This window comes from Camponotus floridanus, unplaced genomic scaffold (assembly GCF_003227725.1).
Source record: "Camponotus floridanus strain SB8 unplaced genomic scaffold, Cflo_v7.5 scaffold28, whole genome shotgun sequence".
NCBI lineage: Eukaryota > Metazoa > Arthropoda > Insecta > Hymenoptera > Formicidae > Camponotus > Camponotus floridanus.
In genome coordinates this window covers 202,667-230,254 of record NW_020229414.1, presented here as the reverse complement: position 1 = coordinate 230,254, position 27,588 = coordinate 202,667, and the positions used below count along the sequence as shown (strand labels likewise).

General features: G+C 33.6%; 2 protein-coding genes across 6 annotated transcripts in view; one reads left to right on the top strand and one right to left on the bottom strand.

The window, feature by feature from the left end:
- Positions 1–27,588, bottom strand: part of LOC109609849 (cytochrome c oxidase assembly factor 3, mitochondrial) — a 134,015-nt gene that overhangs the window by 5,490 nt on the left and 100,937 nt on the right. The window lies entirely within an intron of this gene.
- The window catches only part of LOC105250748 (regulating synaptic membrane exocytosis protein 1), a 138,370-nt gene continuing 120,523 nt past the window's right edge, over positions 9,742–27,588 (top strand). For all 5 annotated transcript variants that reach the window (XM_025409670.1, XM_025409669.1, XM_025409672.1 and 2 more), the window contains exon 1: positions 9,742–10,081. The gene's annotated coding sequence lies outside the window, so the exon portion shown is untranslated. The remainder of the gene's footprint in view (positions 10,082–27,588) is intronic.

Here is a 27,588-nt window from a genome sequence, read left to right as displayed (position 1 = left end):
GTACCTACATTAATTCAAAATGATTGTATGTGATAAAATTGCGTGATATGAAGAACAATGCAGTTCACGCGACCCTATTGAACGAAACAGATGAGAATATGCCATTAATTAAATAAGTAATTGATTAATAACACATGTAATTAATTGAATTACTAAATGGATAATTAATTGCGCCGCAATTACTATGTGTGCGTTCATACATGTAATCGATATAGTACAAAATTTCCAATTACGTATGCACCGCACAAACTTATATTATCGCCAGGAGAATAATACGAAATCCCTGTACTATTCCATTAAGGTATATGAAATATTGCCCTACGTAGTGCAACGGGTTTCCATTACTAGTCTAGTATCACCCACGCGAGGGTGACCTGAAGAATGATTCACAACGAAGTTCGCGCCACCCATAGAATTGAATTGTGAAAGTTTTGCTGAAGCTAACATAAGTAGAGAGCTCACACGCTCTATTCAGATATCATCATCTTTGAAAAAGAGAAAGGGTTAAGAACTTTTGATCCAATTTTTCCATTTCCAGTTGATTATTATGCAATTTGAACGTCTCGTAGAGACGTGAACCTTTTGGATAACGTCGAGAAAAGAATTTCTCGACGTTATTCCAATATTTTCTTTCGAAAATTTTCTAGGAAATTATTCTTAAAGTTAAAGAAAAAGCGGCTCATTTATACTATATATTATATGTAGCGGCACTTTTATAAATTGCTCTCTCTTTTTTCTTCTTCTCTCTTTCTTACTTTTCTCTACAATTTCGCAAAGATCAACTTTTATCAAACTACCGACGAACAAGAGAAAATCGAAGGGATTATTGAAGGGATTATTGAACACGATGTGCTGGAAGAGACATTGTAATTTATTATATGGTTTTCCAATATAAAGAGTGTAGCACTGGAAGAAATCCACTTTTACGCTAGATACGTTAGATACGCCGTTGCATAAGATATTAATATATTTTAATAATAACATTAAATTTTTTCATGTATCAATTTTTTCATGTATTTATTATACAAGTAACATTAATTTTCTATTGTTTTAGTATTTGTTTATAAAGTAAAGTTTGCTTTATGTATATTTCTCTGAATACATAATATTACCTGTTTATGAAAATATATTTCATTAAAAGAATGATTTCACAAAAATATTAAAAAAAGAAGAATGCGCTGTATTTTTTTTGAAATATAAATAATATATAATTTTAATACATAGTTATAAATTTTTGTATTTTCTATGAAGCTAACAATCTGATTTACACGCATTCTTTCTCACTACTTTTGCATAATCTTATCATTGTGTGCCAATAATGAATTCGAAAAAAAAACTTTAGCCTTTTTTTTTTGAAATCATGCACATCTTATGCACCTGGAAAATATATAAAAGCCACAGAGAGAAAAGTTGCATCGAAGAAGAAAAATTGGCTTCTTCAAAGTAGCATCGATATAGAGAACGTAAGTGGCATTACCGTATCGAGCGTAAAGTGGAAGAATCCGCGTATTTTTTGAAAGGATGGGAAGAATGGAGAAACGAGGCTTCTCGTCTCTTCGACTGAAGAGACGGAATACTCCTGGCGAAGATGCCGTTCCATCCGCGGCGGATTTCATGCCGCGGAACGGTATTTTTTATTTATGAGGACCGTTAACGCGAACCGAAACCCTTAAGCTAAAACCCTCGGCCAATATCTATGATAATGCGCGATATCATGTGACATGGGTCTCGACGAGACGACGAAGAAACGTGCCTGTATCACAGAATCGCGAGCGGGATCATGAGAAAAACTGTCAATTATAGCAATTGTCGCAGTCCATCCTTTTATATCTCATAACATCTGGATTTCTATACTCTTGTCTAGCTGCAAGTCCAGCTCAATTTCCACATCCAAAGTCAACGTTTTAAGATAACATAGTTATCGAATTAATTAAACATAGCGAATGATAATTAAGAATAAATATTTATATACTCGAAACAATTATTGTTTTTGATACAAAAAAAATTTCATTAATTAAAATTGGAAGCAATCAAACGATTTATTATCATATACATAAGTGTAATGTGAATTAGTTACTGTTAAAACTTAATTACTGTCGCATCGTTAGCATTTACGAATACGTTAATAATAATATATAATAACAAATATAATGCTGGTTTATCTCTAAATATAATGTATGATGCTATCTCTATATATTTCTATATAGATGAAATCTAAACGAGATTCTTAAAATATGTGCGCATCAGTTACTGTATATCAAGTTTATCATCGATAACCATCAAATTTTAATCTTACTCTGGCAATATGGTATTACAGTCGACATAATCAAGTACCGAATGGAAAACATAAAAAAAGGTAAATCATAAATTAACATTTTCAGATAATATCTATTTAAAAATGACAAAATTTCAAAAATTTATAAAAGATAGATAAAAAAAGAAAATAATAAAATAAATTGTTTCAATATTAACAAAGTCTCGAAATTTACTTCGTAAGGATACTTCTAGATTGTTATATTTTATAAATAATAAAAAAATACTAATTATATAATCTTTGTGTTTTCCAAAAAAATAAATCTGAATAGCTTAACAAATTTAAAATAAAAATGTATAAAAAATTGTGCAAAATGTTTTCCAATTATTGCTTGTAGTTTCGCAACGACCTGATCATTAATAATCATCATTAATAACTTTTCTTTTAACTGCAATCGAAGTTGGTCATTTTTATATACTCGAGTACACGTGTCGCTTATGTCAAATCGATCTCTATTATTATGCGCCCGGAAGTCCTTTAGCTTTATCTGGATAAGAACCTGGATAGAAATAAGCACGCGAACGACTTCTGCGCGGAGAAGTTTTCGTGCTTTACTTATTAAGGTGGAAGTTATTCTTAACTCATTTCAGAGCCGTGGTCTCGGAAAACTTCGCGCGTCGATTCAATCGACATTAGAATTGAACGACACGTGTTTCGAAGGACGTAAAAGTGTCCGTTCTCGGTTTTCAGCGATTTTCTATCGCCTCCATGAATAGCCAATAAGCCGACATGACCTAGTTTAGAAAAATCTTTTAAAATGATTTTTTAGAAAAGAGAAATGAGAATTTTTTTATAGTTTCTTTGTATAATATACCTTTTCATAAACTTTATTAATTACATATTTATCACAGAACTCAGAACGAATATTATATTATATGTGAAAATAAATGCGTTCCACTATGTCTTTATATTATGACGATGATAATGAAGAAACATAAAATATTTCGAGAGTCATGAATTTTATTTTGCATTAATAATGTCTAATAATATATATAATATATAATTAATAATATATTATATCAAAAATATAAAGTTATTAAAAATTCGTACGTCAAGTTATTCTAAGTTTTTCAATAAATTTACGAAAGAAAAAGAGAAAAATTAAAGAGATTTGCCGAGGATGCTTAATCAATTTGTTACGATATAATTGCTTACATTGCCAAGAAAAATTACATATATAACATGTAGAAAAGTTTGTAGTATATTTTGTCCTCATTATTTGCACAATTTAAAACTATAATTTATAAAAGCAAATTCGAATATTTTTATTTGTAGATATTAGAAATTAGATATAGAATATTGAGATATATTTTTTTCGAAAATTCATTTATCGTTGTTAATAAATTACAATAGTAATTAATTAATAAATCACGTAATATGTATTTCTATGTTTGTATCTCTAATGTCGATTATAGAAACACGATATAACTTCAGAGATTAAAAAAAGAAAAATATGAAAAATATGGACAGAAAAAAAAGTAAAGAAGGAGAGAGAAAGAGGAATATGAGTTTGCGCGAAACTTTGCCAAGGTGAATATAAAAGGGTCAAGGTGATTAGTGCAAGACGTTGTTTGCAATGTAAACGAGCACACACTAGTTGAACTAACCAACTGACAGATGTCGGCGGTATATCGTATAAATAATCGTTTTCGACGTCACGCCTGCTACACGTAAAGTTACTTTAACTGTAATTTACGGTACAATTGTGCTTGATCGTTGATCATATCTTATAATATGTCCAAAAGGAATATAACTTGATATCACTAAAGAAATGAGCATTGCAAGTTAAAAATTGCAAGTTAAAAATTGTTTCTTTTCTGATTATGAATATAATCAAATGATATGTTTATTCATTATATAATGTGTTCATTACAGCTTATATGTTTTTTAAGAGTTCCAAACGTTTTAAAAAGCTTGCCATGAGATATAAAAATATCAATTTAAAAAAAAATTTATAGCGTAACAATTGATTAAATAATGTATAAATATGAATATCTCAATTTACGAAACTAATAAGCTTGCGTTTCCAAAATTACGACCGATTCAGGTATTCCTATTATACTGTAAATCGCATGTTAATTCAATGATATCCCAATACGAAATGCGGAATAGATTTACTATTGTGTAGGAGAATTTCTTCATTACTCGCTGCACCACCGCTCTCTTAATTTCTCATCTCCTGAGACACAGGATGCATATCCCTCGCGGTTGCCAGAAGAGGAAGCTGCATGAAAGATGCAACGTTTAGCACCGTTATTAGTGTCTCAGAGAGAGGAGAGAGAAAGAGAGTGGGTGAGAAGATCCGTGTAATCGCATAGTTACTTCAATTTTCGTGATAATCCGCGGCCGGATTATCCCGCAGAATTCGAGGGGTGCGAACCTGCATCCGAAATGAACGACGCGTTACAGGAGAGGATGATGCAGGCAGCACACACTCTCCCCGATACTCCTTTTTCCAACTCCTCCTCCCATCGTGGGCTCTACGGAAAATTGAATCACTTCGTGCACCCTCGTGTGCGAAGGCACGTGCATATCGCGCTATTATCTCCGCGCCGTCGAAATTGCCTGATAACCGGCTGCTCCGGTAGCTCGTTATTTATTAATAGCATGTGTCTTTATATCATATTTATACGACACGTTATTCTTTTCTTTTCCTTATTTGTCATCTGCGCGTACTTGAAAAATTCCTTCTAGCTTTAACCTGCGCGAAGACAAACTTGAAAAAATATTTGCATTGTTAGATAAAAAAGAAAGAAGAAATCGATCACAACTTTATGCGCGCAGAAAGTTAATCCAGTGCTAAATAAAATTTAAATCTATATAAGCCGTAAAGTTTTATATGTATTTTAAAATTAGAGACTATTCGGACCGAACAGTTACGGTGACATTTCGCAGCGCGTAGCTGAATTTGCATATGCGACTGAACTGAAATGACGTTATGAGATAACATTCATATACTGATATAATTATGAAACCAAGTAAAATAGTTACGCGGAGACAGTCGGAATAATATTTGACTACAAAATTCTATTCGCTTGGATATTCGCTCGAAATAAACGTTGAGCAGGAACGTTGCGCTTGTATAAAATCGACGAAAGTAATTATAATTGGTGCAGTAATAAAGTATAATAATCATATCTCTCAGATTCGCGCAAATGCAAACGGACTATTTTTGAAAATTTATCGTATATGCAGGAATACACATGCAAATTTCGTGCTTGGATGACGAAAGATTAAAGGAATGTAACAGGAATTTTTGATTAAATTTTTGAAAGCCGACTACGCACACGCACTACACCGACATATACACTCTCCCCTATAATCTCGTGCGACTTTCATGCAGATTATCATCCATTGCGTTAAAAATATGTGTAGATTATATTTTAATAAAAAAAAAAAAGATATTTTACCAATATCTTTATAAAGATATGAACCGCATTTTAATTTTTGTGTTCGAGAATTTTTTTTTCTAATAAACTTTACTATTTTTCGTTGAAAGGGGAAACGGTAACTGTAATTAGAAATGGCAGTTAAAAATTTTCAAGAATTTAATTCGTTTCTTGTTCGATAATATACGACCTTGGAAATTGGATTACCATCGAGATTTTTATTAAATCGGCGAATGAAATCGTACTTGCTCTTGACCGATGAAGCCGGTGTGTGCCATCGGTGGCATCGGATTAATGAAAAAAGTTCTGCGAGAGGGAAAATTGTTTCTGCCACAAGTCAGCGAGAGGAGAAACTAGACGGGACTAGCCCGATTCTTCTTTTTTTTTTAATTAATCAGACGATGTATATGAATGAGTCGCGATCGACTACAACTGCGGCGTGGATCGTTCGTTCATTCGTAGATTGCTTGTCGGTTATCTTGAATGGAGAGCGAAATCGGAATATCGATATTCCACTTTCGTTCCGTGACGAATATCGCTAATTGTCTTGTGTATATTAATGCACGTAGTTGGGTGTTTCTGACACAATTGTAAGATCCGCTACATTGCGCGAGCGCGTATCCGCCCCTTCGACACGAAGCTCACAAAGCACCGCACATTCGAATACGAAACTGTCCCTTTGCGTGTGTATGTATGTGTATTTCGCGTAAGTCCTGTTGCACAAAGGATTAATTCAGGACCGTTGTTGAAGGAGTTCATTGTAATTCCTCGGTGCTAGAAAGTGTGACGATACGTTATATTATATATCAGGAATAATGAAATTAATATTCTTCGCTAATACGATATTTCTGTGCGCAAAATTAAAATGCAAAAAGAATAAAAATGATTCATTTCATGATGAAAATATTAATATCTTACGTGGAAAGATATTTGTTATTTTAAGAATTCTATTTATTTGAAAGTTCAGGAACGGTTTAACGAGAATTATGTATTCTAATTTCTTTTTATAATCCATTAATCTCTAATTGCAAGCTGAGATATTAATTTAAATAGAATACAAGAAGATTCTCTATCTTCTTGTATTTTATAAAGCAAACTTTTCAAACGATTCTTTGCGCCTTTGAGATTAACAAAGAGCACGTGAACGAGAAGCGTAAAATATATTTCGTAAGACAAGGGAGTCGATGTGTTTGCGTTTCTAGTTTAACTTTCTCAGCAAGATTTCGCGGCTTGAATAATGCTAGCGCATTTCACAGCGCTTCAAAGACATTCTCCCATCGTAAGAATTTAATGACGGTGCCAGAATTCATGAAACAATCAACGGTCAAAGCGCAGTACGGATTCTTTTCAGTGAATTGCACCGAGAAATGAAAGAGGATTCCTCGACATGGCCTTGCATTCCACCATTGTTAATGTAAATTGTTAAAAACACAATTTTCCCCATCCCCCAATTATTGAAACAGCGGATATCCAGGCGCAGAGTCAGCGGAAGAACTCTTTCCAGAATAAAATCTACGCAATAGTAAAGCCGTTGTTATTTCCCGATGTTTCAAGCTTTATCCTGAGCTTTAAGTTGATATTTCGAGAGTTTTAAAATATAAAAGAGGCTTTGCTCGTACTGTTTGTGCTTATATCGCACGAGTAAAAAGATTGCTAATATTTTTGCATATATTAAACGCTCAATGTTTTAATATATATATATTATTGAGTAATGCAAATTTAATATATACGTAGTGTTGTATTCTGTTAATATTATATATTTTATTAATATTGAATGGTATTAAACGTTTCACACAATGTGAAACCTACCATAAACATACGTTTGTATTGTCGATTTTGTTAAACATTATGCAAATTCATGAAATTCTTTCGATTTCAATGCAAAAAAATTCTTTTAAAATCTATTAAAAATCTTTTCACAGAGAACGCGGGAGAATAAAAGCCGTATATCCCTATTGTTACAGCGAGAGATAGACCTTGGAGTTCAGACCTGTTATACTTTTTATTCTAGTTGGATAACGAGCATCATCATCGGAGGTCTATTTCTATCATGAGTCGCGTTTCTCCAACCTCACCTGGATCTCTCCGCCGCGGAACTTTCCGCACTGTTCAACATTGTTCGACATCCTCTTCTGTTTCACCTACTTCCCATCCTTTCGCATCTCATCGTGTGCTGGAACTCTCTCTCTCTCTCTCTCTCTCTCTCTCTCTCTCTCTCCCCTCTCTCTCTTTTTCTCTCTCTCTGTCTCTCTCGTTTGACACCACCAACCGTATAATAAGCAGAGTGTCCTGAAACACGCGCGCGGTACGTCGCCTGCGCATCGCGAAATCTCCTCGCCGCTCACTCCCTTCGAACAGTCTGCGTCCGAGCAAGAATGGAGCAGAGGGGGCTGCAGGACAATGGAGGGGCAGGGATACAGGCGAGGCACGAGCCCGACCTGAGCCTTCGCCAGGAAACTTCCTCTCCGCGCGCGCGAAATCGATCAGGTAGTAGTGACGCTGGCGTGACGTCTCGTCAGGACTTATTCCTGCGTTCTTCAGGGGAATAATGAATGTACAACGCGAATAATATCAGGAGAATATCAAGTCTCAATTATCTCTTTCGATGATTTCTCCTTCGTGAAATTATTACAAAATTGTAATAAATTTTATAGCTCGAAAGAGGGATATAAAAATATGTTTATAAACTAATTACTTGTTATGTAAACTAAAAATAATTGTAATGTAAACTAAAAATAATTGTAATGTAAACTAAACTCACACCATGAGGAGTTCTTTTTTCAATACGTCAAGCTTGTCGATCAGCTGATTCGCGAGATTCCTTAACATACATCTTATCTCTGCTCTTTAGGATCCATAATTTTCTACGATTGTATTGAGACGATAGATGTGTACATTCTCGATAGGATTACGTTTGAGGATAAATATTTACGAGCTGCATTTTAATAATATTATGCTATTTCGTCACGGATCCTATAACAATCGCGCGCGCGATATATCGCAATTTATCACAACTAAAGTTAAGATTCAACGATGCAATTCGATTTCCAGCAGTTCCGATTAAACACGTCGACGACGAAGCTACGTTATTTGTTCATGTACGCGACTTGCATATCCGACAATAATATTGCATGCGAGATTCAACGTGTCAAACCAATACAACGTTGTCGAAATTTCGCGATGTGTACTTTGATTCGCTCCTACCTTACGTATGCATGCCGCGTCTCTTTATGTATTCACTGCAACCTGGTTTACGTATCGTTTCATATTCGCGAGCCTTGGATTAAGCGATAACGCAGATTTATATCCACCAGACACCTATTTATTCATCCTCAGCGAACATTTGCGTATGATTAACCGCTTAAAATCGCGATATTTGCCGCGAGAGGAGGAAATTTCAAGGCAGCAAATGCGGCATTAATTTTATAATGGCAATCTAAATTTAAACATACAAACGGATTTTCAAACTTTGCCTTTACCGTGCTCTCACATCACTTTAATCCTGCAGTGTCAATTTTTTTTTTCGCATACTTTTATTTCCCATTCAGCTAAAATCATATTCATTCACCATTACCGAGTCGAATCGTAACGCGATAGAATCTCTCTTGAAACGCGCGCGACGCGTACGCAGTAGTCAAGCTCGACGCATGCACCGACACGACGCACGCTCACCCCCGATGCGATGTCTTGGTCTCGTCCTTCGTCCTGCATCGGCCGGCCGTGAGACGAAGGCTTCTTGCCGCTAACCCTCGAGACTAAGGGGCACGAGCTTGCGCTCTGAGCTGTTCGCCGAGCGAATTCTAGGGCGAGAAGGGAGAAAGAGGGGGAGGCGCCGCGGACGAAGCGGTGTCAGGTGGGGTTGCGAGAGGTGAGCTTTTTCGGAAGAGGACGCGTTCGTTCGTTCGTTCGCTGTAGAACGCGGCTGATGCGGTGACTGGGTGAGAGGTGAAGAGGAGGCTGTCGCGGCACCACTGACACAGGGGGCGAGGGTCGGAGGGAGAGGGGCGGAGTAGCGGTGGCGGTCCTTCGGTGGGAGAAACGGTAGACCCGGGCAGTGCAAGCCGGGCTGCCTGCCCGACGATACGGTCGTTTCGTTGGGGTGTCGCGGTGATACATCCGGTTTCTTTTCCCCCCCGAACTCGCGCATTATCGCTTGTTCAAGATCGAATCGGTCTCTCCCTCCGGTCGCTTCCGGCGCGTGCATCCGACGGGATTTCCCGCGCTCTTATCGAGGGGAAAAAGTGGGCGCGCTGCCAGGACAATACTGGAAGAGAACACGTGCATCCGTGCGAAAGGGAGCCGAAGGGAGCGCGCTCGAGGGGTCGCATACGCACCCCTTATCCCCCTCTTGGAAGCTCGCGCTGCGGACAAGTAACAGGTTGGTGTTATAGCAACGTCCTTAGAAGCGATCGATCGTGATCGAGCCGAACGGAAGTGCGTACTCGTACATATAAAATGATTTAACTGCGATTACTCCATGTTCGGTAGTCAATTTTCCAAATACTAATAGTATACAACGAATATTATACGGTGTGCTAGGAATCAATCAAATAACAGCTGTCTGTGTAGATTGCAGTGAAGATATATCCGGAAATATGTCTAAGGAAGCTACCTATGAAAGTAATGTACGCAAAGTGTTTTAATGCAAACTTCCGACTTTATTCTCAGATGTGTAAATTGGTAACAAACTGTGATGAATTCTTATACGTCTGATCATGGATTCACCGGATTCCAAACTATATATAATCTGCATTAAAATGGCGAGACATATAACAGTTTGGTGATCGATATTCAGGTGTAAACTCGTTATGACTTACGATCAAATAATAAACAGTAGTTTAAGTTTAAATAAAAAAATATGCTACAAGCTTGTGCGATCAGAAAATGTTGATTACGAGCAACTAAGAGTTCCGATTAAAGAGCTTATGCAATTTTTTTATTCCAATTTATAATATTTTAAAAAGAGAAAATAATTTAAGTCTGATATAATGCATGTATAATTATAAACATACATCTTGCACGTTAAAAATTATCATTTATTCTTGCTCTTAATTTATAAAAATTTCTTTCATATATTTACAATATGTACTATTGCAAGAATAACGAATCGAAAAGATGAAAAAAATGAACAACATTCTATTATTTTCTCTGTAATGCATTCATCACTTGAAAAACTATGAATTTAACAGGTTTAGAAAGGTTGCCAATCGCAAGTACTTTTAATCAATCTTTAAGTCTCGCGACAAATCGCGATCAAGATATCAAGTTGACGACAGTAGATCGCGATTGCACGATAGTGATCGATTCGTTGTTGCGAAGTGTATATCTCGCAATTGCTTGGTGAGACGATTAACGAGGCGATAGATGATGAGCGACGGATGATACACGGTGGTTTTCGTGGTCGATCTCGTGCCGCCAGTTTGATATAACTTGGCGAGTTCCGAGCACCAAGTAACAGGTTGCCTCGGCTGTTAGATTAGAGCAGAGATTTGTTTCGTGTCAGTCTCTACTCTCGACCGGGCGCAAGTACACGATCGTAATTAAGTTACACGCGTAGCAGACGAGAGATTGAATTCGGAGCTGGGCATTAGTCGTCGGCTTCCAGACGCTCTATCCGCGTATTTTGCGCTCTTCTTAATGCGATCGAATTCGTCCGATGTCAGCCGTTAATCTGCCTGTAATTTAGAAGTTTCTAAAGCGCATCTGGGAGTATCAGGTCCGTCAAATTGTCACATTGAGTCTGCCATAGTCGGGATTTTCAACAATTAGCAGCAAGCGTGGATGTACGGAATGTACATGAATGTTGCGTCTCTCTTTTAAACGAAATTCGAAAATTGATTTTATTTTTGTGTCAAATGACGTCGCATAAATTCGTTGCATTAATGTGATGAATATAAATTGACAAATAATTTTGTCACTCAAATATGCATGTTCGATTATAATTAATTCGTTATTATCGAGAATGTAAAGAAAGAGCTTATGTTCTCGCTATAGCATATGTATAAAAAACAAAGAGAGAATAATTACATACTGCAGAAATAATTATTTTAAATATCCCACATTTATACAAAATGTAAAATCAATACCTGAATATCGGACCAAAATATTACCATATTCGATGAACTTATAAACTTATATTTGTGATTTAAAATATGAAAATTTAAAATAAAAAATCCATTTTTTAATACATAAAAAAGCAAGAAAAAGAGAGACATTTTGTATAAAAAACTTTCCATCTTTCTCTTTCAACATCTTATTATAATACTTTTATCCCTATTGTGAGAAAGAAGAAGCGAAAGTTTTTCTTACAATCTTGCGGATTTATAGCGTGAACGAAGAGCCACCTAATTTACACGATGTACGCGATGTATAGATTATAACGATGGCGATATAATTTTAATCCGTTGCCTTGTCCCTTTAAATCTTCCTCGATCTTGAAATAACGATTTCGCGTTCTTTACCCTCTTTGCTTGTTTTCTGAGAATCTTTTAGCAAACGAAACGGATTTGATAGCAAAAGGAAATACGTCGATAGCTCGCAATATCATTTCCGATACAAATAGACTCCTGTGACGAAATATTACGCTGACTTGTATCTTTCTAGATATCTGGCTTATCTTACTCGTTAAATGATATTCGAGAAGTTGGGCGTTCAAAGATTTTTCTTTTCTCAAAGATGTTAGTAGAGAAAACTATCGAAGCAATTTAAATAAAAACAAATTATAGATGAAATTATATAATAGATGAAATAATTGATATTACGATCACAAATATCCGCAAGATTTTATTAACATGCAATTTTCGCCAGTTAAAAAAATAACGTTTCCACAAGTTTAATTAAAATGTCAGCCATCGCATAAATCAACGACCGTGTGAAAATGATCGCCGGTGAATAAAAAAAGGAAGAAAAATCAGCCAAACCGCGTTGATTGTTGAATAATGGTTGGCGCTTGTGTTTGCGGTAAAAACCAGAGCTTTTTGTCATACGCTTAATAACTTCGTGTCCGCAATTTAAAATTTCACATTTGTTCATCTGTAAACGATATAAACACAAATATAATTTTAATTCTATATAAAACTATCTAAATCTGTATAATCTATATAAAACTATTAATTTCTAGAAGTGTTATCGGATATTACATTGTAACAAAATGATATTTAATGAGATTGTTAATCGGAATTACATTTTCCCTTATACACTTCTAATCTCGAACAAAATTAATTAAAACGCTGCTCGGCTAAACTAAACTGTTGAAGTTACGTTATCGAATTTTTGGAGCAACGGTTTCGTTATTAATAAGTCAATAGCGGACTTTAATAAGCCATGTTAACGTGGTCGCCGTTTTACAGCCATCGATAACCAATAAACTACCGCAAAGAACAGCTGTTGGCAAGATGCCAACAAAGCGCGCGCGCACGTTTACTCTCACAAAGATAATGTTTTTCCGCGGTATCTTTTCTTATGTCAGAAATTGGCGATTCCGGCGATTGAGATTCAACCGTGATCTCACAATTTTCGTGTTTCCCGGAAGTTGCAACTTTACTTGACGCGGATCTTACCGAACTAGAATTCCCCATTGACCCAAAAACCAAGCCCGAGGATCACGTCTCGCTTGTCAACGTGAATATGAAAGATCGTCGAAATATTTCCTTCTTCACTTTCCTGATTCGTGTCGGCCTCGTTGCTGTCTAAAGTGAAACGAAGTGTCAACGTACGACATTCTACTCAGAAAACGCGAGCTTTCTTATTTACAGTCGTATAAAGTTTAACAAAAACTCTTACAAATCCCAGCTGCTTCGCGACGAAAGTATCGAACTCTCGCGAAACTTTTTTGAGATCTTCCCTTGTGACGGAAAATTGAATCAATTTGCATGATTGCGCTCGCGCTTAAAAATGTCACTTTACTCGCGCAGAGATTAAGCGGGCGGAAAGAAATAGATTTTCAAATAACGAGACAAGTTGCAAAGCTTTCATTTTCAGATACTTCATGTCCTCGCGTTTACGTTTAAAAAGAAAAATTATGAACTCGCTTCGTTCTAAGTTCTTCAATGTTGTATTTCAAACGTATGCATTAACAATCAAACGTAGTATTCATGTAACAATATGAAGCACGAACAAAGAAAGAAGTTGAATGAGCAGGCGGGTTTGAAACGACGCGTCTGTCAAGAAATAAATATATCTCACATGCATAATTTGTAGCTTCACATGTACGCGTAGTACTTTTTGAAATTGTACCGACCGAATAATCGTCAGAGATATCTACTCCTTTATGTAACGACTGTATTCTCTGTTTAAGTGCGAATTGTTGAAAGACCAAGTGGTCGTGCAAATTGCGCAAACTTTGCGGGAAACGTGCACGTTTGTGTACACTGCTGTTTATATTCTCTCGCTTAAGATGATCGCAAATGGTTAGCAAAATTACTTGTATTGTTAATTAAAAGACATCAACAAGGACTTATCTCTCTGCTGTATTAGTTTTAATTTAGATAATTTTATCAATGTATAATTAAAAAATTTGAAGAAACAATTTTCGAGACAGTAGAATAATACTTTTAGATAATTATAGATATATATTTAAAGTTATAATATATGTATGTGTGTGTGTGTGTATTTCAAACATAACGAAAAACATATGTCATTGCTTGCTTTTTTATCTCCTGTTTTCATGCTCACAAAATAATAATTCTCAAAGAAACGACTATGAAGAATCACGATTGACACAGCGATTGAGTTGCCTTGAAAGTTGTGTGGTAATAATGATAACGTTCAAGCACATCTCTGAAGAGAGCAGAAAGAATAGTGCGATTTACACGAAATGGGGTCAGTTAAATAACGCCGCAAATCTCACCACTAAAAGATACTTTCGTGTCTTTAAGCTCTTCTGAAGAAGAAGGTCAGGGTTAATGTCATCTTTCGAAATTCAAGCAATTTTCAGATACATTTCTTTTGAGGGAAGTTTTAAACTTGCATTTAGCTTGCTGTATAATTTATGTAATTAAAAGACCTAATTTTTTAACTTATGTAATTAAGAAACCTAATTTTTTTAAGTTTAAAAAGTTGAAATAAGTTGATAAAGTGATTTATGTCGTCATTAAAATTGCTAAATCATATTCCTAAATCGCATGTTTTAATTAAATATTTTCTTATGATATATTTGCTGCCATAATATTTAAAAAATATTATTTTTTAATATTTATTTAGGTGCACTGTATTTTTAAATATAAAATTATTCAAAATGAATTTCTGGAATTTATAAATCGTAAAAGCTTTTGAAGAATTTTCTCGGCTAACTAATACACAAAAGATAAAATATGAAAGGCTAAATAACTAAAGAAAACTTATATTGTAAAATATGACTTTACATGAATTTTGAATTGAATTCGTAAATATCACTGACAATCTCTACATTTGTTTTTACATATATTCTACGAAAATAACAAAAACAATAAGATCAATAAGAAAATTTATTCCAGGCACGGATTTCGATCGTAACTAGCATAACTAATACCGAGTACTCGCTGAATAAATACACGTTTCATGTATACGGCATAAATCAAATTACAATAAGATGTGTATTCCAAATACACGCTGCACGGACTGTAAACTAGCATCCCAAAATTCGATAGATTTGATGCAATGGAGCAAACTCCTTCTTCGAGCTATACAACTATAGGAGAAACTAGACTCAGATCAAATCAGTCGGCGTATATGCGGCACACGAGACATTGAAAGATACGAGTAAGGGGATTTATTGAAAGATCCTCTGTCCTCTTAGAGAGTTTCGAGAGCGTAAATTAATTTGATTTGCTTTAACGTCAAAAGCCGCCGACGACCGCTTTCGCATTCGCTGTTCAATTTCGTCGGTTGTTCATTCTCTGTCGGCGAACATTCGCGTATGCTGGCATGTGAAGAGACGATGGTAATATTCGGCATCGTCTACACATTCAGCACCGCTATTCTTTCCGCAAATTCTTTCTTTCCTCTCGAGAACTCGTAATCAATTCAGAAAAAAATACTGTCTCGCGCAATTTCTCTGAAAGCATCGCGAAGGAACGAGAAGTGCGTTCGTGTTACTCGTCTTATCTTTAATAAACCACATATTCCAGCCCTTGTACCCTTTTGTTCTACCATCGCCTCGTCTCTTGCGGCGAATGAGAATATGAAAAATTCAAGCGAGCCTTCTCCGTCCTTCGCTTCTCGGCTCTTTATGGGATGGTGATGATACGTTGCGCATAGTTATCATTATCTTTTCTAGAGAGGTATCAATTTTGATTGCGTGTGGGAGTTAATTAATGTGACAAGGGATAACAAGGAATTTCACGTGTAATGAAGCTGTAGTAATAAAGTTTCTACTATATATGACCTCCAGTGGGTGTGAACGCAGAACACGGAGAGAATAACGAGAGTGACTATGGTAGTTTTTTTAATTATGACGCATAAAAATTTTTAGTCTTGATACAAGATACGAATTTTTATTTTCCTATATGTATAAAGGAAATTTATTTTATCATGAAATAACCAATTAAAGGAATATATTTTTGAGTTTTAATCGGGATCAGATTACGAGATTACATTAAAAAAAATTCGATAAACGCAGATTGAAAAATGTTAATCGAATTATTTTCTTATTATTCGTCAAGTATCAAAGTTTATTTTCTTATTATTCGTAAAGTACTTAAAGTTCAAAATGTAGAAACATTGAGAAACATTCGGAGGGAAATTAATTTAAAATGATAATTGTAAATTATGTTAATACACATATATATACTTACATAGTTTATTAATTTCGAACTAATTCAATTAATTCCACAATTGTAGAATTTTATTTCTTATATGTATAAGATGTGTTGTGTTTCATACATGTCCTAAAAGTTTATATACATCGGGATGAAGATGGAAATATGTGTATCGATTTGCTTGCTTGTCCTCTGAATGCGCTCCGGCGATTATCCTACAAAGGAAGTATGTCAACTGCACGTCTCGAAACTCTCTTTTTATCGTATGTCATCGAGCACCAGCTCACGCTCGGATTGTGCGGTTTTATTCGTGCATAAAACGGATAGGGTACCATGTGTAACGTCACTACAATGCAAACGCAGTCAAAGAGTCGCTTCGAAAACTTTATACGCGATCTCGTTTGCGAAATTACCTCCTAACTCACTATGCGAAAATTATACGCGCTCATTAACTCCCTTGCTCATCCTCCTAAGAATTTCTTAGACATCATTATGTTCATTTTTCATTTTTATTACTTTCGATTTTTAAATATATTGATTATAATATATTTATATATTAAATTATATATATATATATATATATATATATATATATATATTTACAATAAAAATATATAAAATTAAAATTCTTATTTTAATTATCTTGGAATGTATATATTCTGTAGGAGAGAGGGTATTCACAAGAGCCCCGATAATAGTAAAAGCTCTGAAGACTGAAGATAGATTTCAAATTTTTGTCGCATTTTATTGGTAACAATCAGTCCAATTATTTCATAATTGGTTTATATATTTTTTAATACACGAAAATCTTATCTGAAAAGCGAGATATCGATTTTGCGTTGGTATCAACTTTAAAGAGGAAAAAAAAAAAAAGAAAAAGAACGGCGAATCCTTTATTATAGCAGGAAATACTTGGTAATTTTGTAATAAATACAAAATGTATCGATTTTTGTATAATGTTGTTTGTCATGCGTTTGTATTTCGCATGGCATAATTGCCTTGTATTACGCACGCTTTGCTATTTCCTACTAATGAGAATTAATAAATAATAAATGATTGACGTATGAGTAACTGTAACAGTATCCAACGCGAAATATTACGTATGATTAATGATAAATGATCATAATATGATTACACTACAAAAGCTTAGTCATAATAATGGCGACTTGATATTGAAATAAAGTCACTTCTCTTTTTTTCTTTACTTGACTTATAAATAAAATTCACTTAAAAACTTTTTTGTAAAGTAATACTTTTTTCCAAACCTGTTAAACGTTAAGAGATTTCCAAGTAAAATTCATTTTGTACATGAATGCTTTACTATATTATATAATAACATTCTTAGATTCTGCAACTTTTTTTGATGTAATAGAAATACATAAAAAGAAATTGCCTATTTTAAAAATGCATAGATATTGATGGGAAATGTAGATTTTTTTCTTTTCGTTAAAGAATGTAATTTACATCACGACGAAAAACAATAAAGATAAAAGACATAATTAATGATCCAACATTCGCACTTCTCTCTACAGATTGTATCAGTTGCTACGTGAAGTAATTTAACTTTTTTCTCTAAGATAAGTTGCTCAAAGGAATGCGTTTGATAGATGCGAGACAAATCGTAATCGCGTGCGCCTGCAGTTTAATGAGGTCGCCCTGAGATAGCTTAAGTTATGGTTGTTCTCTTGTAAACGAGAAAAAGTGTCATGAATGAGTATCGCGAATAAAGATAAGCGTCGAATTTAAATCACGGGCAGAATGATGTATATAGATACGTCTTTTAAAGAGCTATTAGTTTTTTGCTAAAAAATCTCACCCGTCTACTAAATTTGCGTATTGAACAGATTCAGTCTACGTTCCCTGGGTTTTATTGAATTCGCCACTTTTTGCCACTGGAAAATTCATCGTGTTAAGTCTGCCGTTGCGCATTTTTCGCTCACTGTATTCGCGTATATTTCGTTCTTGATAAGAGAAATTGATTGCGATTTAATCGGATTGCAGAATATATCTAGAAGCGCAAAACTGAATTACGTAATAAGTAATACTTTATGAGTCATTGAATTAAGTATCGTTGTAATTCCAAATTAACATAAAATTACGATATTCTGTTGCATTAAATTCATTATTATTAAATTCAATATTATTATAATATTAATATGACGTTACACATAATTATAAATTTTAATTCAAGAATTTTATTATATCACACTCAATTGATTTATGTTTGCCTCTCAATTATCTGCAATATCTGTATAAGAGATTTTCGTAAAATTGAAAAATGTTTGCGAATTTACGGAGCGAAAAAAATAAAAAACAAAAGAAAATATATTATTCATGTAACTTGTGAATCCTTGTGAACTGTTGCGATTAAGTCGAGCAAAATTCGACTTTTTCAGATTACAGTTCGACAATCGCACGCTGATTCCGAAAAGAACATGGTATTCAAAAGCGAAATCATAACGATTATTTGTATTCAGATAGCGTAGAATTAAAAAAAAGAGAGAAAAAAAATATTCCCACAAATGCGTATTGTACTGAAGAGTCTTGTACATCTGAAGCTATCTCCGAGAAAAATTTAACTCTACTCTTTCATTATCATCTACTCTCATTATTAATAAATATAAATATAAATCTTGTTATTAATGATTATTTCACGTATATATTTTACATTTACATAAATATATTGACTTGAACAAGAAAGCTTATTCTATTTTGCATACATGAGATTTAGTTTCGCGAGTTTCGATCTGTGCCTAACATTTAATGCTCAACGAAATCATGTAATCCGAATCGCATTATACTGTTGGAGATAGAAATAAATAATCTACTGAATTGGTAAAAATTTTCATGTCATAATTTGTTGATTAATTATTTTAAATATATATATTAATAACTCTAGTGTTGACTCTTGACATGGACGTACAAGTAATATTTTAGATTTCTATACATATTTCCGAATTCTTAAATACTAAGATTAAATTAATATAAATTAAATTATATATTTAATTAAACTACTTTACATTTTAGAAGTATATATCAACTTTTATTTCTTATTAATATGTTTTAGATAATTTTTTAAAAGCATTAACATATTATTAAAATTAAATAACTGTAAAATTAAATAACTGTAAAAATAACATCGTCTAAAATCGATTAAAAGATTAATTAATTTTCTCATTCAGATACATTTTTTTAAAGTACATTATTTATCATTGAAATAGAGTTTAAAAATTATACTTCTTTAATATTAACTTATTAATATTCTAGATATTTTATTTAAAAATTAAATTTTTTACAATATATATATACGCAGCATTTGATTATAATTTACACTTATCATTTAATGCAATCATGCTCAATCTTCTCGTGCTAGCCTCGCATTTGACTCTTCCGTTCCAGATTTTTTATTAAATTCGCGGAGATTGTGGTTTGCGCGATTTCGCGCTTTCGTTCATTAGGCCGCCCTGGAAAATTACCACCGGTAATTTTCACATTGGGTGTGTATCGTCCCGGTTATTTATCACAAGAGGGTCACCGGTTGACCCAGTTTCCTGATCCAGGACCTACACGATCACGCATTTCTTTTCTGACGTTCTCTCGCGCGTTTTCTACCCTTCGTTTTACTGTTCGCTACGAGTCAAGTCTTAAAACGTCAATTACGCGTTAGGAGCTGGAATTAAATCAAATAAAAATGCAATTACTATGATACCGAGCGCTTATTGCACGCGGAATTAAAATAAACGGCGGATTAAAATAGAACGAAAAGAAACAAGTGGCTATGGCTGATGAATGATAGAACAAAGTTAAATGCATTCAATGATAATTTGTAATTTATCAAGGATGAAAAAGGACGAGATACAAATAAATTCACATAAAATCATAACACGCGAGAAAATGAATCGTTTCCTTGAAATTTTTATAAACATTTATTCATATCGCGAATTTGTTGGTTATATATAACTTTTAGTCTTGCTGATTTTCATGTTCAATATAGATTATTGAGGTATTTTCCGGATAAATCACACGCAATTACTCGTTGTTATTTTAATTATCGATAAATATATTATTACATTTTCTGTATCCCGCAGTTTATATTCATAATTCTGTAGTTAATTAAATTTAAAGATCGCGAAATTATTATCTATTTTCATACAAACTTAATATATGAGTCAAAATTACCATTCTTTTCATGACTTTCATTTTTATTTAATTTAATCATGTTTTCATGTTCAGAAAAAATATTTCTAAATAAATTTAAATATGATAAACTCATTTAAATATGATAAATCAAAGAATTATAGTGAAAAATAATCTACCTATTTTTTTAAACTAAAATTTATTATAAGATTTTTTGCATACTTGAAACATTGTGATTTTTGCAAAAGTCTATGATTATCCCATTGATCTTATTGATTTAATCAAACTTGATTTTTTCCTTTGTACAATATATTTTTTACTAGATTTTTATTAAAATATCTCTTTCCAGCATATAATTTTTTCTCTCGCATTAATATAATATTTACATTAACTTTTTGTTTAAAAAAAAAAGAATAGAAAAATAAGAAAAGATATGTTTATACATCTCCCTGAAATACGTCTCATTAAATTGCAGTACAATATTATGATGCTTCAAACCGAGCAATCAGAGCGTTAGTAGTATGACGTTACGTACAATGCGCATGTTTCTATGTGGATAATAACAATAATACAATTGTTATAGTGGCGTGTCTGGATCTACTTTAACCTGACGATGCGTTATTGTCAACAGCATTGTCGCGCAGGATGCAACAAGGCCACCGGGTGTCCCAGTTTCACATTTCAAGGCGCATGAGGATTACTTATTCCCCTCGGAGCGTGGATCGATATGCACAGCCGATGGTGCCTCATCTCCGAAAATGGAGACATTTTCCCATCGGCTGTTATCCCATCGCGATCAATCACGATACACGTGCGATTACACGTTGAAAATTGCAAATTGGGCGCATTTACGCCAGGTGGATTGTCGTAAACTAGAGAGAAACGGCCGACCTAAATCGCATAGTGGCTCGTTTGGAAAACGTTATCTACCTCATCCCCTTTTCCTTCCCTTGATGCCCAACTTGTTAGAAAATGATATTTATGTGACTATCCATACCGTTAAATCACACGAAGAACAAAAGACGGCTAAAGAAAAGTTTTCAACAAACTACCGTCAAGGGAGATTTGCTGCTAAAATACTTGCAAGTAGATAAAGTATTTTCACATAAATTCGCTTTGTAAATTTTTCAAGTAACAATTTATTCTAATTACATGTATCGTATCTTATGAAAGTTGGAAGAAAATAATAGGAAAGATGTATAGATGAAAGATTGATTAAGACAAACATTGCCGGATAATTTAGTCCTTCTGAGAATTGAAAATATATTACCGCTTTTGTAATTTCTGCGTCAGGTGACAATGAATATATTTTTTCTATGCAGTGTCAGGTGCATAAGTGCGAGCACGTTCGATAAGAAAAACTTTATTGCATGTTTATTGCATCTTCTCGAGAAAAATATCTCAAGATAGAAAGCACGTGTCTGATATGCGTAGTTGTTTGAATATATCTTTTCATGCCATTCTTTCTACATAAAAAAGAGCAAAGGGATGGAAGAACCCTTCTCTTTCCGGATCACTGAACGATAGAAATATGAAAGACTATCAGTCCAGCCTTTATGATGATGTCTATAGGCACATAATTCTCCGTTTAATCCGAAGATACGAGTCGTTAGAGTTACATTAAATAAATATCTGAGTCAAATGGGGTAAAAAGTGGATAAGACGATGAAAAGAGAAAAATGGAATATTCAAATAAAAAGCATTTTAGAATATTTAACTGCGATAAACGGTACATGATATTCATATTTAATTACGACTTTCTCTACACTTTTACATATAATTGTTAAATAAAAATTTCAAACTTATAATTATGTACATATGAGAGTTAATTTTCGTTTCACGAAAATAAAAAATTCTGCTAATATCAAGAGAAAAGTTAATTAATGTATGTGAAATATCAAGACAAATGTAAAATTGCAATTTTTAAAAACACACGAGTCAATATCGAAATATTACTAGTTTCACCTTTCTGCCGACACGAATTTTACCCTCTTTATACAAGTCTATGTGAAATCGTTCCAAGTAAGCGAAACGCACGTAGTATATAACGAGCTCGCGTGCTTGTAATTTCAAACACCTGTAGCTAAAACGATCGTAAGCAGACTTGAAATTCATTGCTCCTTTTAGTTTCTTTCGTAATTTATCAAGAACAACAACATATGCATGTAGTTTATTTTGACGATATACGATAATCGATTATTTTCAATTTATTTTCAGTAAAAATTTTTAATTAATTCTATTAATTCTTAATTAATTCTAAAGAGTATATATCCATACGCATTTAAGCGAATAAAAATGTGTATTTAAGGGGATTAAATTTTCGTTATTTAACCATATCCTAGAAAATTATTTTATAAAAAAAGCTCATTTTTAGCATAGCTAAATAAATTGAAGGATTTATCATTAAAATTAATTGTAAAATTGTTACAACATTTTGTATAATATTTATAATTTTTATTTAATCATCTGTGATTTATCACAATCGCGTATGATTACATATATTTCGGTGAAGGAGTTTAACCAAGTGTCACAAATGAAATGTCGCTTTCTTGCACATCGCTGACGTCTTTCTCAGGAATAAAAATCGACTAGTACTTTTGGACACCTGTAGCTATATTGATCGGGTCGGTCGACAGCCCTCGACCTCGAAACCATCCTTTCGAGGGGGACGGGAGCGAAATTCAATCCTCTTTCCCTCTTTACCTCCGTCGGCCTTCGATTCGCGTCAAGTCATTCCTCGCTTCGAGGAAAGAATTTCCTTCCTATCGAGGAAACGCACCTTCGTTACACGTCATTTGTGTACTTTTAGCGGACCTTGAAAGCGGCCCTAATATCGAGCTACATAAAACAACATTGTGTTAAGACAGGAGGGACTATTATCATGTCATATCAAGAGCTCACGTTCTATTGCATTGTGTTCTATCAAGGGAACACTGTAATTTGTTAAATTAATGCAAAAAAAATATTTCACAGTAGAGAGCGTGTAATTTGTATTTGTGAATTATTCAAGAGAAATTTAAATGCTGCATTTTAATGAAAACGCGTGATGTTGTAATCACCGGTATATGTATTGTAATATTACACAATGTTACGTTTTTTGCTCTTTTGTTCATTCATATGTTTTGAAATTTTTGTAAATAAAAATTATGCAAGCGATAGTTTATGTAATATACAATCAAGAAATGCAAGTTACATAATATATATATATCTCAATAAATAATAAGAAAAAAAACTAAATATATTAGTTATCTTATCAATATTACATATTTATAAATATATGGATATTTTATTATATATATATTATATTTATTATATATATATATATATATATATATATATATATTATAATATATGTATACTATATTTTATATTTATAATATCATAGAAAATGAAAACATAAGAAAACACATGACATGATATGTCTCTTTCAAAGTTTCTGTTAGATATCTAATTGAATAATAGCTTATTTAAATGCAGTTACAACATGTACTACTTTATTTTTACATCGTACATATATTAGTAAAGTTATGTGCTACGTGAATTGATTTGACTTTAATGGCTGAAATATCTTGATAAGTTGCTTGCAAAGTATGTTGCAAAGTATGTTACCTGCAAGTATGAGTTTTTCACACATATTATGCAATATCTTTTACCTCTCTCGTTATATTCCCTCCCGTTGCATATTTAAAATCAAAAACAAACTGGTCGATTCTAAATAATTCACTGCGATCTTTTTCAATTCTATCGGATCGATATACCTTAACATTAAATGCTGATTCGATATTCTATCTATATAATGTATGTATAATGTATGTATATGTTTAGTTACAATTTCGTAATTTGAAATTGTACTATCATTTTTATCATATTATTGATATTGATCTAAAGATCATAATAATCTAACAGGTTACCGTTAATGCCAATAGTAATACCAATAAATACTTAAACAGAAGTATCTCTCCGTAATTCTTGCCACAATTTATATAAACTTAATAAATCTAATACCATATAAAAAAATATAAAAAAACTAATTTTTAAGTAAAATATTTTGAGTAAAATATTTCGAACTTTCTGTGCGTGTAACTGCGTCATCAGTTTCACGTTATCATTATTCCATCTCGTCGGCGTTAACCAACTGAAACGTTTGTAAATTCGAGAACATAGATCATATCGTAATTCGCACGGTGTACATATCCACTGTCACGCGAGAAATGCCGGCCGTAAGGTTTTCAATGAGCATAAGTCGAGAATAATAATTACGCGATCGAACCGGTAAAGTACGCCGTGAAATATGCGTAACGCGATCATATTATCGGACTCGCTTTTCGCTCTTGCGAAAATTCACGCACGCACTTTGCATATACGTTCCTTTCACAAATTTCTATCGCGAAATATCCGTCAATTTCTGCCTACCTTCCGGCGATGGGTGACTTTTCGAATCATCCAGTATAGGTATCTCGTCCGTTTGATTTATAAAACGAACGCGTCATAGGGTGCTACTATCGATAATAATTTAAAGGGCTCGTTATTCACCCCTGCCATCGGTTTACCTCCTTTTTTTTTATCTGCGGAAATCTCGTGTGCGTTGTTCGTTCGATGATTAATGATTCCTCCAGCCGAGACTACTTTACCTTTGTCTCTGCTTAACCGAGATATAAATTATATATTCACACACGTATGATAGTGCGGTAGTTCGAGAATAAGCTTGGCACGCAGCGATAGTGACAATAGAAAAACGAAAATTGTCAAGGGTAGAACGATGATTTATATCTCGCATGAGCTTTTAACAAACGAATGTCATAAGAGAATTGTTTTATCTTATTCTTTCATCCTTTTTGTGAGTTTTATTATCATTTATATCAGTTCGCTTATTTTCCAACGATATGTACGTCCTTTTATTTATTCAAGAGAAAAATGTGTCATGCTTCTTGATACATAGATATTAACTACTCTTTTGACACGCAACCGTAATACTATGATTATTGTAAATTTTATTTACATAATTATGCTACATATAAAAGTGTATATGATCATGTCATAAACTATGATAATTCATGTTCATGCAAACAATGACAACTTGATGCGATTTCCCGTGATAACTTTTCATTTTAATATTTGAAAGATATGGATTCACGTGGTGTGTGAAAGATATAAATTGGATATGATATTCCACATGGCGTTCGAGAGCAAAGCATGTTAAGTGACACATGATGAATATGATACAGAAAGGCAGGGAACTATAATGTCAATACTTTCGAAATTCCTGTAACTAATGAAACCAGACAACTGATTTCTTTTAACGCCACTCATCTTGATTTATGAGCCTGGTGTTTGAAATTTCTCGCGGAGTAAAATATGGTTCACAGTGTAACATATTATTCGTAATTTCGAAACTGGACTTTCCTCCTCAAAAGAAACAATGTTTATTCTTTGGAAAAAAATCGTGCGGAGAGGCAAGGAAATTTCTTAACATAATATAATCTCTGCATAACTTAATAATCTTTCCATATTATTCTCTTTAATATTACCTCCTCAAATTTTTCTAATTTAAAAACATTCTAGATTTTGATAAAATTTCAAGTATTTATTTTTAAAAAATGCAGTTAAAATTATGCATGTATGTTGGAGTTAAATATATGCATATATTTTTTCAAATAATATCGCGAATATCGCAAATATTCTATATTATTTTAGATCGATAAATATTATAAGAATATGTTAGATAATAAATTATATTTCATATTAATATAAAATTTTTTTAAAGTGTTATATGCATGTATTTTAATTTATAATAATTTATGTTATGCATATAAATAGGTTTATTTTTAAAATTTGTATCGAAGGGTAAACCGCTGATCAAAATTATATACATTAATGCCTACTAATGCCCAATTCCTGCTAAATTTTTATTAATGTCTAGTAATTACATTATTGCTAAATTTTTTACTAATGCCTAGTAATGCTCAAGTAATGTCCACTAATGTCCAAGAAACGTCAGTAATTCCCGAACAATGCCCAATAAGTCTAGCAATGCCTCAAATCTGTACACCGCAATGCTCTCAGCGGTTTACCCCTCGATTTATATTCTTTAATCATTTGTATCATTAGCTTGGATACAACATGGTGAAGTGAAACAGGTTCTGTCGAGTGCACGAATGTCGAAAATTGAAATCGCGACAGTAAGCCTTCGACAAATCCATCGCCGCTACGAAAGAGAAGTAATAGCGGTTGGCTGTAAACGAGGTTGCAAGCGCAATATAACGAGATATTGTAACCGCGCGTTTGTTCCCAAAACTCCGGCAGATTGAAAGCTGTCTCTCTTTTAGGATAAGTCTCGACGCGCCGCTTGGGAAAAAAAATATATATTCGAATTTTTTTTTTACCACTACTTCTTTTCACGGTTGCAATTCCACACGTAAATGTCTCTGGGGAACTAACGTGCGGAATACGTGAGTTCGTAGTCTACAACGCAATGTCCCTTCTGCATACGAAATGTGCTCCTGTTTCCTTTTTTTTTCGATTGGCAGAATTGCATGTACTCGAAATACGATGTACTGGGATTTCACGCCCTGCATGAAAGATTCTATTCGTCGGATCGAAGCGGATACTCGATCACTCGATTTATACTTGGGTTCGAAGGTGTTGAAGGGACTTGACGTATTCGCGATAGCATGTGCATGGTCAAAATATATAAGTCAATTCACGCGAAACTTGGCTTTATATTTTTCAATGTCATAAAGGAAAAATTTTTCCGCAACGTAGTTTCAAATAAGAAAGAATTGAAGCATTGAAGTAATGTCGTAGAGATATTTCCAGACTCTTTTTATATTAGAGTAACTTTTGCAAGACGTCGACCGGAATTGACCATTCGCTCGGGCGGAAAATCCGTGACGCAATGTCGTTTGTACATAAGAGACTTTTCTCGTATCTCTTTCACTATTGTGAAACTAGGCCTTAGGAGAGCCTTCTGGGATTCAAGAACCCTCGATCACACTTTTGAGGAGGATATCAT